At 43.7% G+C, this 13,336-nt stretch overlaps 1 protein-coding gene and 1 long non-coding RNA gene across 2 annotated transcripts in view; one reads left to right on the top strand and one right to left on the bottom strand.

The window, feature by feature from the left end:
• Window positions 1-13,336, bottom strand: part of fstl5 (follistatin-like 5) — a 146,129-nt gene that overhangs the window by 122,151 nt on the left and 10,642 nt on the right. The gene's annotated exons all lie outside the window — the stretch shown is intronic.
• LOC306940464 overlaps window positions 7,374-13,336 on the top strand; it is a 687,363-nt gene continuing 681,400 nt past the window's right edge. The window contains exon 1 of the long non-coding RNA XR_013792022.1: window positions 7,374-7,494. This is a non-coding gene — a long non-coding RNA (uncharacterized lncRNA). The remainder of the gene's footprint in view (window positions 7,495-13,336) is intronic.

The raw sequence follows: 13,336 nt of genomic DNA, 5'->3' as shown, positions 1-13,336 counted from the left end.
CCCCTCCAATCCCGAATTCCGAATGCGAACGGAAATAAAAGCCTGGGTACCGAGACTATCTTAGAGGTGACACAACAGCATTAACCCCATTAACTCAGCGAATGCCAGAATTAAAACATCGTCTGTACTGTAGCTGCCCTTGCCATGCCATGCACGCATGCAGTGATTCAGAGCGTTTTCACTAACCTTTGAAAAATCATAGAATAGTATTATTATTTTTTTCCTTATAATTTTTAGGCCACAATTTTGCAACACATTTTTCACCCAGTGTCAATATGTAATCATGGGCTCTACACTTCTCCTGCCAACCTGGGGGGGACTGACCTCATGCTTCCTTTTATGCATGAGGAGTCCAAGCTGCTTCTTTTCACATGACAGGGGAGAGTTTCCAAGGCCAGACGTAGTGTGTGGAAGGAACACGTTATTCCGACCAGTTCCTTTCCCCTCCATCAGGCATCAGGATAGAATAATATTCTTCGATCCACCAGACACTTTTCTTATAAACTGTGGTGTTCACCCTTTTTCATGTCTAGGACGCCCCAAATTATATTTTGCTCCAGGGACCTCCAGAAGCTAAACGTTGTAAAAAACAAAAAACAAAAAAAACAATAGAAAGATCTACAAGCTCATAGCATGGCCTGCCGCCACGGCATGAAGTGGCACACTATGATCTTGTATATCTGATATATTAGTATAAAATAATGGTTAAAAATGGCACAGATGGTTAATCTGTGAAATGGGAGTTGTTAACATATCTTACTAGTTGACATGATCATGTTCTTACCTACAATACATTCTCATTTAAAACCCTCAGTTATGTGAATGAACACATTTATCTTGCCAGTTCGGTATCTGAACAGTGGATCATAGAAAGGGCAAAGGCTCAAACATTATTTATGTTCTCACTGATGTTGGCTGTGCTGCCTCTGACACTTTACCGTTTGTGCTTTCTCTGTCCGGGACCGGGAGCGAAAGTTTTTATGATATAGATTTAAGTCTGAGGAGCTGCAGTGATATTGACTTTTGTCCTTAGTGCACACATTAGGGAAGCCATTCAGACCGCTGTGATAACCGCCATAAAGAAAATTATATAAACCTCCGATGTTATAAGATAATTGGTTCTATAAAGTTTCCAAATGCATTTACAGTATAGTACCCTACTCTTTTATAACCTCTATAATCTAAATGCCAACCTTTATTTCAGTATGCCAGTCATTACTTTTTTTGTTCCTTTACAAAAGTAATCAACCATAATGACCTCTATCGACTGTAACCCATGCCTTTTCAGAGCAACACTGCTGGATAGGCCTTATTATAGTCAAAGTCCATTTTATTTTTTTATTGCACATTCCATGCAGGTGCAAAATCAATGGGCTTTACGTTAAAATATAACAATAGTGAAATACAAGTAGCAAACATATACAGCAGGGGTGGGCAACTTTGATGATGGAGAGGGCCACTATTTCCACACACTCCAGAGGGCCACTATATTTCCACACTCACTCCAGAGGGCCACTATTTCCACACTCACTCCAGAGGGCCACTATATTTCCACACTCACCCCAGAGGGCCACTATATTTCCACACTCACTCCAGAGGGCCACTATTTCCACACTCACTCCAGAGGGCCACTATTTCCACACTCACTCCAGAGGGCCACTATTTCCACACTCACTCCAGAGGGCCACTATTTCCACACTCACTCCAGAGGGCCACTATTTCCACACTCACTCCAGAGGGCCACTATTTCCACACTCACTCCAGAGGGCCACTATTTCCACACTCACTCCAGAGGGCCACTATTTCCACACTCACCCCAGAGGGCCACTATTTCCACACTCTCTCCAGAGGGCCACTATTTCCACACTCACCCCAGAGGGCCACTATATTTCCACACTCACCCCAGAGGGCCACTATATTTCCACACTCACTCCAGAGGGCCACTATTTCCACACTCACTCCAGAGGGCCACTATTTCCACACTCACCCCAGAGGGCCACTATATTTCCACACTCACCCCAGAGGGCCACTATTTCCACACTCACCCCAGAGGGCCACTATTTCCACACTCACCCCAGAGGGCCACTATTTCCACACTCACCCCAGAGGGCCACTATTTCCACACTCACCCCAGAGGGCCACTATTTCCACACTCACCCCAGAGGGACACTATTTCCACACTCACCCCAGAGGGCCACTATATTTCCACACTCACTCCAGAGGGCCACTATTTCCACACTCACTCCAGAGGGCCACTATTTCCACACTCACCCCAGAGGGCCACTATATTTCCACACTCACCCCAGAGGGCCACTATATTTCCACACTCACTCCAGAGGGCCACTATTTCCACACTCACTCCAGAGGGCCACTATTTCCACACTCACCCCAGAGGGCCACTATATTTCTACACTCACCCCAGAGGGCCACTATTTCCACACTCACCCCAGAGGGCCACTATTTCCACACTCACCCCAGAGGGCCACTATTTCCACACTCACCCCAGAGGGCCACTATTTCCACACTCACCCCAGAGGGCCACTATATTTCCACACTCACCCCAGAGGGCCACTATATTTCCACACTCACCCCAGAGGGCCACTATTTCCACACTCACTCCAGAGGGCCACTATATTTCCACACTCACTCCAGAGGGCCACTATATTTCCACACTCACCCCAGAGGGCCACTATATTTCCACACTCACCCCAGAGGGCCACTATTTCCACACTCACTCCAGAGGGCCACTATATTTCCACACTCACTCCAGAGGGCCACTATATTTCCACACTCACCCCAGAGGGCCACTATATTTCCACACTCACCCCAGAGGGCCACTATATTTCCACACTCACTCCAGAGGGCCACTATATTTCCACACTCACCCCAGAGGGCCACTATATTTCCACACTCACTCCAGAGGGCCACTATATTTCCACACTCACCCCAGAGGGCCACTATTTCCACACTCACCCCAGAGGGCCACTATTTCCACACTCACCCCAGAGGGCCACTATTTCCACACTCACCCCAGAGGGCCACTATATTTCCACACTCACCCCAGAGGGCCACTATATTTCCACACTCACCCCAGAGGGCCACTATTTCCACACTCACTCCAGAGGGCCACTATATTTCCACACTCACCCCAGAGGGCCACTATATTTCCACACTCACTCCAGAGGGCCACTATATTTCCACACTCACCCCAGAGGGCCACTATATTTCCACACTCACTCCAGAGGGCCACTATATTTCCACACTCACTCCAGAGGGCCACTATATTTCCACACTCACTCCAGAGGGCCACTATATTTCCACACTCACTCCAGAGGGCCACTATATTTCCACACTCACTCCAGAGGGCCACTATATTTCCACACTCACTCCAGAGGGCCACTATATTTCCACACTCACTCCAGAGGGCCACTATATTTCCACACTCACTCCAGAGGGCCACTATATTTCCACACTCACCCCAGAGGGCCACTATATTTCCACACTCACTCCAGAGGGCCACTATATTTCCACACTCACTCCAGAGGGCCACTATATTTCCACACTCACTCCAGAGGGCCACTATATTTCCACACTCACTCCAGAGGGCCACTATATTTCCACACTCACCCCAGAGGGCCACTATATTTCCACACTCACTCCAGAGGGCCACTATATTTCCACACTCACCCCAGAGGGCCACTATATTTCCACACTCACCCCAGAGGGCCACTTTGCATACTGTCGGGCAGAAACCTCTTATCTCCATATTCTAACTTTCTTCGTAAATTAATACCCTACTTCATCATTCCATGTCACACAAAAGTAGCAAAAATAGCCGCTCTCAAGGTTAAAATGTTTGATTTAAATTAGAACCCTGAAGGATTTTTGGCTATTTTTGAATAATCCTGAAAAGTAACATTAATTTCAAATGCATTTAGTTATACTTATGTTAACTTTATGCCACCATTTGCCCATACCAAGCAAGGAGGGTATTACAGTAAGAAGCTCTTCTCTTCTCTTCTCTTCTCTTCCCTTCTGAATCCATGATGAGACCCAGTCATTTGACCAGCTCACTGGGTGTACGAGACAGCCGATGCCAAATCTCCTGCCTCTGACCCTTAGCTCCTACAGTACACACTACACATACAGTAGGCTACTACAAGGATCTCAGTCTTGTCTTTATTTAGTTGTAGAGTGTAGTGTCATGATCCATATTATTGGCCAATATTATTCCAATGGAATAATAATGATTATTACTGTATCAATTGCTCAAAATCCCACTAATCTCTGCAACCAAATGATTTTGCCATCTAATATTTACCAGCCGTGACCTCATTAAATAGTTTGCCGTTATGGATAGCCCAGTTCGAGTTGCGACCTGATACGGACAGAATAGTAAATCATGTTCTGGCGAGATCGTTTGCCCTGACTGCCACTCAAAGTGGTTACTGGCCAATCACAGCGTGTCCTTATGCAAAATCCGTGCCCATTTTCATGGTCGTTTTGGAAATACAGCTCAAACAGGATAATAGCCAAACTGAGAAGCAAAGTGGGGGAAAAAGAACCTCTGAACAAACACCTCTGTCTGGATTCCAGGCTAATAAAGTGATGATTTTTTGCAACCTGGGTGGACGTAGGTCAGGTTGGTGGCAAAATATTGCAGATAATTGCATCGCCTGCTGGCAGTTGTGCAATTCCTGTTCCCCAAACAGGAGAAGTAATGTTGGGTTTCACGAATCACTTATATCCATCTGTCAAAGATCTTGTCAAAGCATAATCTGCTATAATATCATAAGGCCACAGTTCCAAAAGTGGGGTCCTGTGAAATGAATTTGATTGAAAAATGCTTACAAATAGTTCCAATGGCATCTAAATGTATAGGTTGCAAGTATGTGTTGCGAGGATGAGGGGGTACTTGGAAATATTTCTCCCCTCCAAGGGGTACCTGGGCCAAAACAGTTTGAGAACCCCTGTCATAACTAATAAGGCTTAGGATGACCATACCTGGTATATAGTTACATCTAGCTGAGTCACCAAGCTCTCTAAGACCCTGAAAACCCCATCAGTCACTAGATATCGTCTGGTAGAGTACTATGCATTGCAATAGTTTGCAATCAAAGTTGTTCCTGTCCTCCAAATAATAAATAAATGAAAAACTTTCCTTGTTCGTCTAAAGATGAGTTATGGCTTTAATCGTGTTATTCTACTTTCCTGGCCTGCTATCAGAAGAGCTGCAGTGGAGCCGCCAATCTTGTGTCACAATGGTGGGACATCTCATTGCAGACTGTTCACATTCATTTTGTCTGTCTGCACTTTTTCGCTGATATACTTTTGTAGCTGACGGTCACGGCTGTGATATCCGTTTCCGACACCTCAAAAGTCAACCCATGTCCTATTTTCCATGACACTTCATTTTTCCTCGTCAAGACAGATGGGGCCCTATGGAGTTTAAATGTAATATGTCTCCATAGACTGAACAGCAAAGCCTCAGTCTACTTTTTATTTTATTTTCGACACAGCACAAAGGAGAGACAGACATAAGACAGACATTAGGACATTAGGAAAGCTGAATAGCTCCCCAAACTGTGGAACAAACTCCCTACTGAAGTCAGAACTGTAGTAATTAATTTTGTTCTTGTTCTTTGTTCCTTATAGGCTTGCTTGTATTGACCACAATTTTAAGAATGTAATTTAGATCGCATGTTTATTTAAACAGATGCTTTTTTCCCCTCACTGTATATACTTCTTTTCCCTTTTTACCTCCTTTTTGATGAATTCCTGTTCTGTCTATAGAAGTGTCTATTTGTACGTCTCTAAATGTTTTGATGATTTGAACATGGTGGACCCTATTGGAAACAAGTGTAATGCTTAATTGGGTCGTCCACTCACAGTTAACAGCCTTTGTATTGAGTTTGTGCTTGAAATGTACTGTAATTCTGCAAACTGTTAATAAATTCTTCAATCAATCAATCAATTCATTGTTTACCTGGTATTCTATAGTTTCAGTGTACTGATTATTTTGATACTATATAATGTTTAGACTGATGGTGGCTATTGGTGTACCTGTGATCCTATAGTTTCCTGAGGCAGTGCATAATGCCTCAATATGTAACTGTTTTTAACTTATGTTTTGTTTCACTGTCTGTATGTCTCTATGCCTTACGTGAAGATTTGATTTGTGTTATACCTGTCTTAAATTGTTTTATATACACTGTACTGTATGTGATCTCGTCAGCATTGAAAATGATGGAGAACCTCAATGCTCTTTTCGAGCATAAATAAAGGTTTCAATCAATCAATCAATCAATCAATCAATCAATCAATCAATATGAATGTGATTACCTTGCTTATTGTAAGTCACTTTTAAATCGGGATAACTAATACGCAAACAACCAAAATACTTGTTGCAAGGTGGCATGACAACAACAATAAGTTCACATTAGTTACATAGCGGAAGAAAAAAAATACGTATTCATAATTACAATTCCTGTATGCATAGACATGAACTGGCTGCACAGCAGCAGTGTTGAATGAAGCCATGTCGAACCTGGAATTAGCTAGTGCACCACATGTAGCCTTGCTATTCCCGGTGTGTGTGTGTGTGTGTGTGTGTGTGTGTGTGTGTGTGTGTGTGTGTGTGTGTGTGTGTGTGTGTGTGTGTGTGTGTGTGTGTGTGTGTGTGTGTGTGTGTGTGTGTGTGTGTGTGTGTGCGTGTGTGTGTGTGCTGATAATGAAACATCGCACATTCATTTGCACATGCATTGCAGCTATAGATGTGTCATCCATGACATCTGGCTCATCATATTTTTAAATGCAAAATGGAGAATATTTTATTTCTGACATGGCAGCTGACATAAAAAAAAAAAAACAAGCTCATCCCTCATCTGTGGATTCAGTGGTGCTGGCAGAAATCTGGGCAACCTCATTGGCAAAGCTAAATGTTTTTTTCAAAGTCAGCTATAATTCCAGGTGTGATCTGTTTTCTAGTTCAGTGCCAAAAGGTTTAGACTGGCAGGCAGAGTGAGTGGGATGATTTCGCTTAGCATTTTCATATATCCAGTTTTGAGTGGATGCAGAAACAGCTGTAACGTACATGCATGTGTATGGATAGTGCCAGATGCAATAGACAGACTCTAACCTAGATATTTCTGAGAACTTGGCAATACATATACAGTTGGGTGCCACCGATATTGTCCCTTATCATTTGACCCATTTAGGCCTGACCTCAAAATTTTAAAAAATCCTTCTAAATCCTCCAGTTTTCTGAAATAAATATTTTCACGATTTTTCAAAAATAGCAGACCTACAAGCTCGTAGCGCGCCACTCGGTGGCGCGCTATGAGCTTGTAGATCTGCTATTTTTCAATAGCTAAATTATAACATAATGTTTAAAACACCAAAAGGGGTTCCCGCCCAAAATGGGTTAACTGTCCTTTTGCGCAGATCACGCAAACCTCAGCAAAAAGAAAAGGACAATATCGATGGCCTCCAACTGTACACAAGGCAGGAATGAAAATACCAGCACTGAGAACGGCTGCTCCTCTAAATCCTCTTATCTCCGTTTTGATATGCATACCTCTCCCCTACCTACAGTATGCTAATCAAGACGAACATACACCCACATCCAATTTAGGAACAATGGGCATTCATCATCTGATGAACCCGTGGCACGAAATGGATATATTCCAACATAATTATCTTATGAATCCCACATTTCTCTTTTCTCAAGAGCAAGTTGAACGGATTCAAGCAATGTTTTGTTAATGAGGCCCATTCATTTAAACATTGACAGTTCATTATATTATGTATTATGTATTTATTTTCAGAATGTGCAAGGTGCACATTTAAACACACAGTAGGTCCTGACTCCTGAGACACAATATCATGTATACTTGAGACCCCGCAGCCTTCACCAGTCTCTGCAAGGAACCATTTCAATATTTTTTAAAGCTGCAATCCATAGGCTAATCCACCTGAGTTTCGAACCCGAGTCTCCCGAGCGAGCGCCAATATTTTCACTGTTGAGCTATAATTGGAGAGCACGTTTGAGAATGTGAGTAGTTTCTATTTGAGTTTCATGCAATACCTCTTGTCCGCCAGTAGTGGTCTTGCCCTTGTACAGGGCATACTCCCGCTGGGCTGCCCAATGAATGGGCCACTTTATAATATTGTTTTTGCACATGGAAGGATGTTTTTTGAGTGCTGCAACCACTCCTATAGACAGCTATGTGTGTCCCTGGGTCTGTCCCTGGGTCCCTGGGTCTGTTTGTCCCTGGGTCTGTCTGTCCAAGCACGAAAATAGTGTTATTGCGTTTGTTCACCACCAAGTGTCACTGTTGCTGTCCTAACACATAGACACACACAGGCCAGGGAGGAGGGCTTGTACAGTACAGTACAGTACAGTACAGTACAGTACAGTACAGTACAGTACAGTACAGTACAGTACAGTACAGTACAGTACAGTACCACTCACTTCAGACGGGTCTGATTTTCAGTATAACAGCGGTGGTATTAGGGCTTGTTTGTTTGTGTGTGCCTCGACAGAGCGGGCGTAGAGTATCTGCTATCTGCTTGCCGGTTGTTGTGGGCCGGTCTGGGCCAAATATCAGGGCCGAATGTTTGACCCAGTCCAGCCCTGGTCCTGCCCAACCATAGGCTCTACATGTCTGGATGGAAGAGCAGGGAGGCCTTCTATACAACCGCCTCAGTTATGTTCATTATTGTATTACCGCACAGTACCCTATAATTCAGAATGCTTGAATCATGTATTATTAACTAAAACGTGTCATGTTTAAAAATAAAAATAAACATGTCATGTATTGAAAGGTTGAGACATTGAGACATTCTCTTTATCAGAGAAACCTATAGGAAATGTATAGGTTTCTCTGATAAAGACCTGTATTCAAAATGTGACTCGAGTAACAATTCATAAACTATTGGTGTCAAATTATACTTGCAGTAGTACTAAAGTAAAAGTACTAAATATCGATGCAAAGTTCCATAGAGAATATAACCACTTAAACAGTAGCAGCAGCATCTGTATTCTGTGGAAAACTTTCACAGAATATATTATTTAATGTAGGCTAGAGTGAAAAAAGTACAATATTGTTTTGCTTAAGTAAAAGTATCAATACTGCAATGTAGAAATACTCTGTGTAAGTGTAACAAGTAAAAGTATGGTATTCAAAATATACTTGAGAAAAAGTACAAACGTATTGGCATCAAAATGTACTTAAAGTATACCAAAAGTAAAAGTACTCATTATGCAGAATGTCTTATTTCAAGTCGCACTGTGAGCTTGTAGATCGGCTATTTTCAAAAGGCTGAAATGTATATTGGGCTGAAGTGGCTAATGCACTAAAGTTGTTGTTTTTTTTAAGTAAAAATGCAATATTTGCCTCTGAACTGTAGTGGAGTACAGATCGTTACACACTATCTCTATAGTCATGTGTTCAAGACGGATCTGTCCAATATTTCATATTCCATCCTAATTGGCTAACATTGGCTTTCAAGGTTTGCAGGATTGACCCGTTTTGAACAAAAAGCCTCAAATCATGAACACAGCGTGCAATTTATGTGAAATCTTTCACAGACTTGGCTGAGGAGTATATCCCACCCTACCTATTAAAAATAGCAGATATACTTAAGCTCAAAGCGCCACATCTTTGAATATATATATTATTTTTTTTAAAGCGAACATTTGCAATTCAAATCTTTGCTTCTGGGGGTCCCTGGAACAAAATATTTTGAGATGGGGTTGGCGGCCAATTACATATAATTGTGGGGCTCCTTGACATGAAAATGTTTGAGAACCACTGATACAGAAAACTGTTACCATGGGAAGAACAAGATGAAGCCCATCTAAATCACACTGCTGACCATGAATATAACCAGTTCTCAGACTGACGATAAAACATGGCACTGCTCACTGTTTGCAGTGGACCAGTCCAGGCAGACAGTTGACTGCACTGTACATCAGTATTGGGAGGGTCTGAACGGCTTAGCCTACAATTAGATGGCCTTCTGTGACAAATGGGCTTGTTTATCCCGAGGTTCCCAGAGCTGCATTCTGATATGGACAAAATGAAAGAGAAGCCAAGGAGACTTATTTAATCATCACCCCCCCCACAGAGTGAAACATGATGGAAAGGCAGCGATGGCTCCAGAAAATTGTGACTGGATGGAGGGCTATGGGGGGCTAGCTATTTAGAGTGGGGGCTAATGCATTTTGGTTTACATTCAGTTGGGTTTGTGGGGATGGGGGCTTAGTGGGGGCTAAGCCTTCACCAGAGGGGGCTAAAGCCCCCCCTAGCATGTATAGGTATGGTCATAAACCAACTGGCACATACTGTAGCTATCGGGCCTGGCTCTTTAGCCAACTGGTAACGTACAGTATGCGCCTTTTGGATACATATGCTAATGTAGCCTTGGCCTCCCGGCCAACATTGGTGGCAGTGGTATGAATAGGTTCCTCCGTTGTTCCTCAGCGTTACAGACCTACTGCAGCGTAGTCGACAGCACGTTACCTGCCTGGTTGTGGAGGTCCCCCCAGTAAGTCAAGCCTAGCTCCTGACTGGCATGCGTGTATTCCAGGTGAGGGGGACGACTGTGGGCTATAGGATGCTGAGTTGCTGCTTGCCTATCGGGCCTGGCTCTTTAGCCGACTGGTAACGTATGGGCCTTTCGGATACGTAGGTCCCAGGGTTCGCCTCCCGGCCGAGGCTACATTTGTTCGGTTCCTCATGGGGGGTTGGTATTGTATATCTATCTCGCTACTTTTAATGTTTAATGATGCCGAGCAGAGAGAAATAAAATAGCAGAGCCGAACACCAAGATGAATTATTATATCCAAAGAGAAGGGAACCCGCACACTCATATGCTCCAAAAGATACATTTATTGACAACGTTTCGAGCCAAGGCTCTTCATCTGGTCAGAGTTTTTGACCAGATGAAGAGCCTTGGCTCGAAACGTCGCCAATAAATGTATCTTTTGGAGCATATGAGTGTGCGGGTTCCCTTCTCTTTTCATATGTCACTTTTTGAACCCAGCACCTCCACAAAGTGATGTGCGTATTTTACTATAGTTTCTGAATTATTATATCCACCCTTGTATTCTCATTCTATAATAAAATATTGGTTACATCTATTTGTGCATTATAATATCTGACTGAACTTCCCATGGTGAGCAAAATGGCTCCATGTTAAATTAAACAACAGTAAGCTTTCTTTCTATTTGACTGGATCACAACAGCTATAGGCCAGCCCTATAAACGTGAAAGTCTGTGACTGACTGACAGGGTACAGTGATTGTGATTGATGGAGTTACGCCATTGGTGGGCCAAGCGAGTGTTGATTTCCCAATTGGCCGTTGCTCTTTCAAAACGATTCTGTGTGTTTTCTGTTATGCCATCAGGGGCCGTTAACAGCGGCTCCACGGTCTTCAATTATGCCCGCAGGCGTCTTCAATCATGTCCTCATCATCCTTAGAAGTTTGCTTGAAATGAAAAGCCCTCTAGCAGGGTTAGCATACATGGTCCAGCCAAATAGCCAAATAATAGAGTTTCCTTGGCTTTTAACACAGACTAAGGTCACATTCCCACCTAATACTTTGGTAGACTCGATGCGAATGGGCGGAGAAGTTGGGATTCTTTCATATTTAATTTGCTGCGGTTTGCCTTCACACTGTCATCCGCAGCAATTGGAAACGCAGCAGGGGGGACCTTTATCAATGTGTTCCATTCGTAAACTAGCCTACATAGTGATAATCTCTCTCTCTCTCTCTCTCTCTCACTATACGCACGCAGCCATGCACTGTTCTTTTGGGCATGGAGGCACAGCGCTGAGCGCACTGATATAACAGACAGCAGCGCAAAATGTTATCGAGATGAAAGTCCATACTCCCCAGCCCCCACACAGTGACAGCACTCCATGTTTACGGCACATACAGACAGACAGACAGACAGACAGACAGACAGACAGACAGACAGACAGGCAGGCAGGCAGGCAGGCAGGCAGACAGACAGACAGACAGACAGACAGACAGACAGACAGACAGACAGACAGACAGACAGACAGACAGACAGACAGACAGACAGACAGACAGACAGACAGACAGACAGACAGACAGACAGACAGACTATTCTGTAGGCTACACTGCAGTGTTTTTATGTGTTTCCTTAAGCAATTGATTAATGTACTCGTCCTCATTTCGATCAGGGCTTCAGTCTCCTCATTCGACCACATCTATCCACGGTAACGGGACATCTTTGCGCTGCGTAAAATATGCCTTCTCCGTCTCCAACTGTGTTTAGCTGGTTTAATCGCAGCAAAGCTTTCTGGTGTGAATGTCACCTGACCTAAGTTACAGAGGGTCTTATGTGTGTGTTTTTGCTTTTATCTTTTAGTCTTTTAGTCCATTTTTTTTATGAGTGTACAGTACATTGGTTCAACGCTGTTGTTTTTAAAAGCGCTCTATAAAAAATGGATTGGATTGGATATAGGGTTTTTTTTACCGATCAAGCCTTTTCCTCTCCTAAGATTAGAAAGTCCATCTCTCGCTAACCCCATCTGTTTAGGTCTTACCGTTGAAGACAATTCCACAGAACAGAGTCATCGAGGCGGAAGGGGAAATCATCAATGTTTCAAACGGTGCAGCAGAGAGTTCCAGTGCATGGGTTGTATGCCGGAAATAGTTCCTTCATAAAATGTTCATGACGTGTTTACGCCCCGCAGGACAAGTCAAAAAGAGTCGCGGTGTCACAGTTTAGCAATTAGGAGGCACAGGAGGTGGAGTGGGGCGGGTGTGGGGGTTGTTGGAGGAAAAGCATGTTCCAGCTGGTGTTCACTCAGCTCTATCAGTAGCACTCTACTAGCTGGGCAACAAATGACTCCACAGCTTGAGTGGACAGATGGATTTATCTGAAGCTCGGGCAGAGTCAAAATAACCTCGGCACTGAGGCACAGAGATGTTTTCCAGTGAATTAGTGAGAGAGCCCTCGTACAGGAAGTGATAAAAGCCCACATGATATTACACCACTGCATGGCCCAGACAGACAGGACAGGTGCCCTGTAAAAGAACATTCTGACTGTGAAGTGAGATTGGCGATGTCCCTCTTTGCGTGGGACAGTGCCTCATTTCCAAGACTTTTCAGGCGGACGTCCCACAAATCGAGACCCTGTCCCACATTGTGACTGGCAGGCATCAGTGTTCAAAAGCCTAAGAGTTAGTCTCCTAATAGTTGGCCTTCTGCACTGTCGTCTCTTTTTCAGCAAGATGTGTTTTTAAGTAATATTCCCTAGAGCCTAGGCCCTAGGCCTCTGTCCTCACGGAGGACAC

The sequence above is a fragment of the Electrona antarctica genome (genome assembly GCF_951216825.1).
Source record: "Electrona antarctica genome assembly, chromosome: 1".
In the NCBI taxonomy this organism is placed as follows: Eukaryota; Metazoa; Chordata; class Actinopteri; order Myctophiformes; family Myctophidae; genus Electrona; species Electrona antarctica.
The sequence above is the reverse complement of the archived record's forward strand: the minus strand, read 5'-3'. Positions and strand labels throughout refer to the sequence as shown.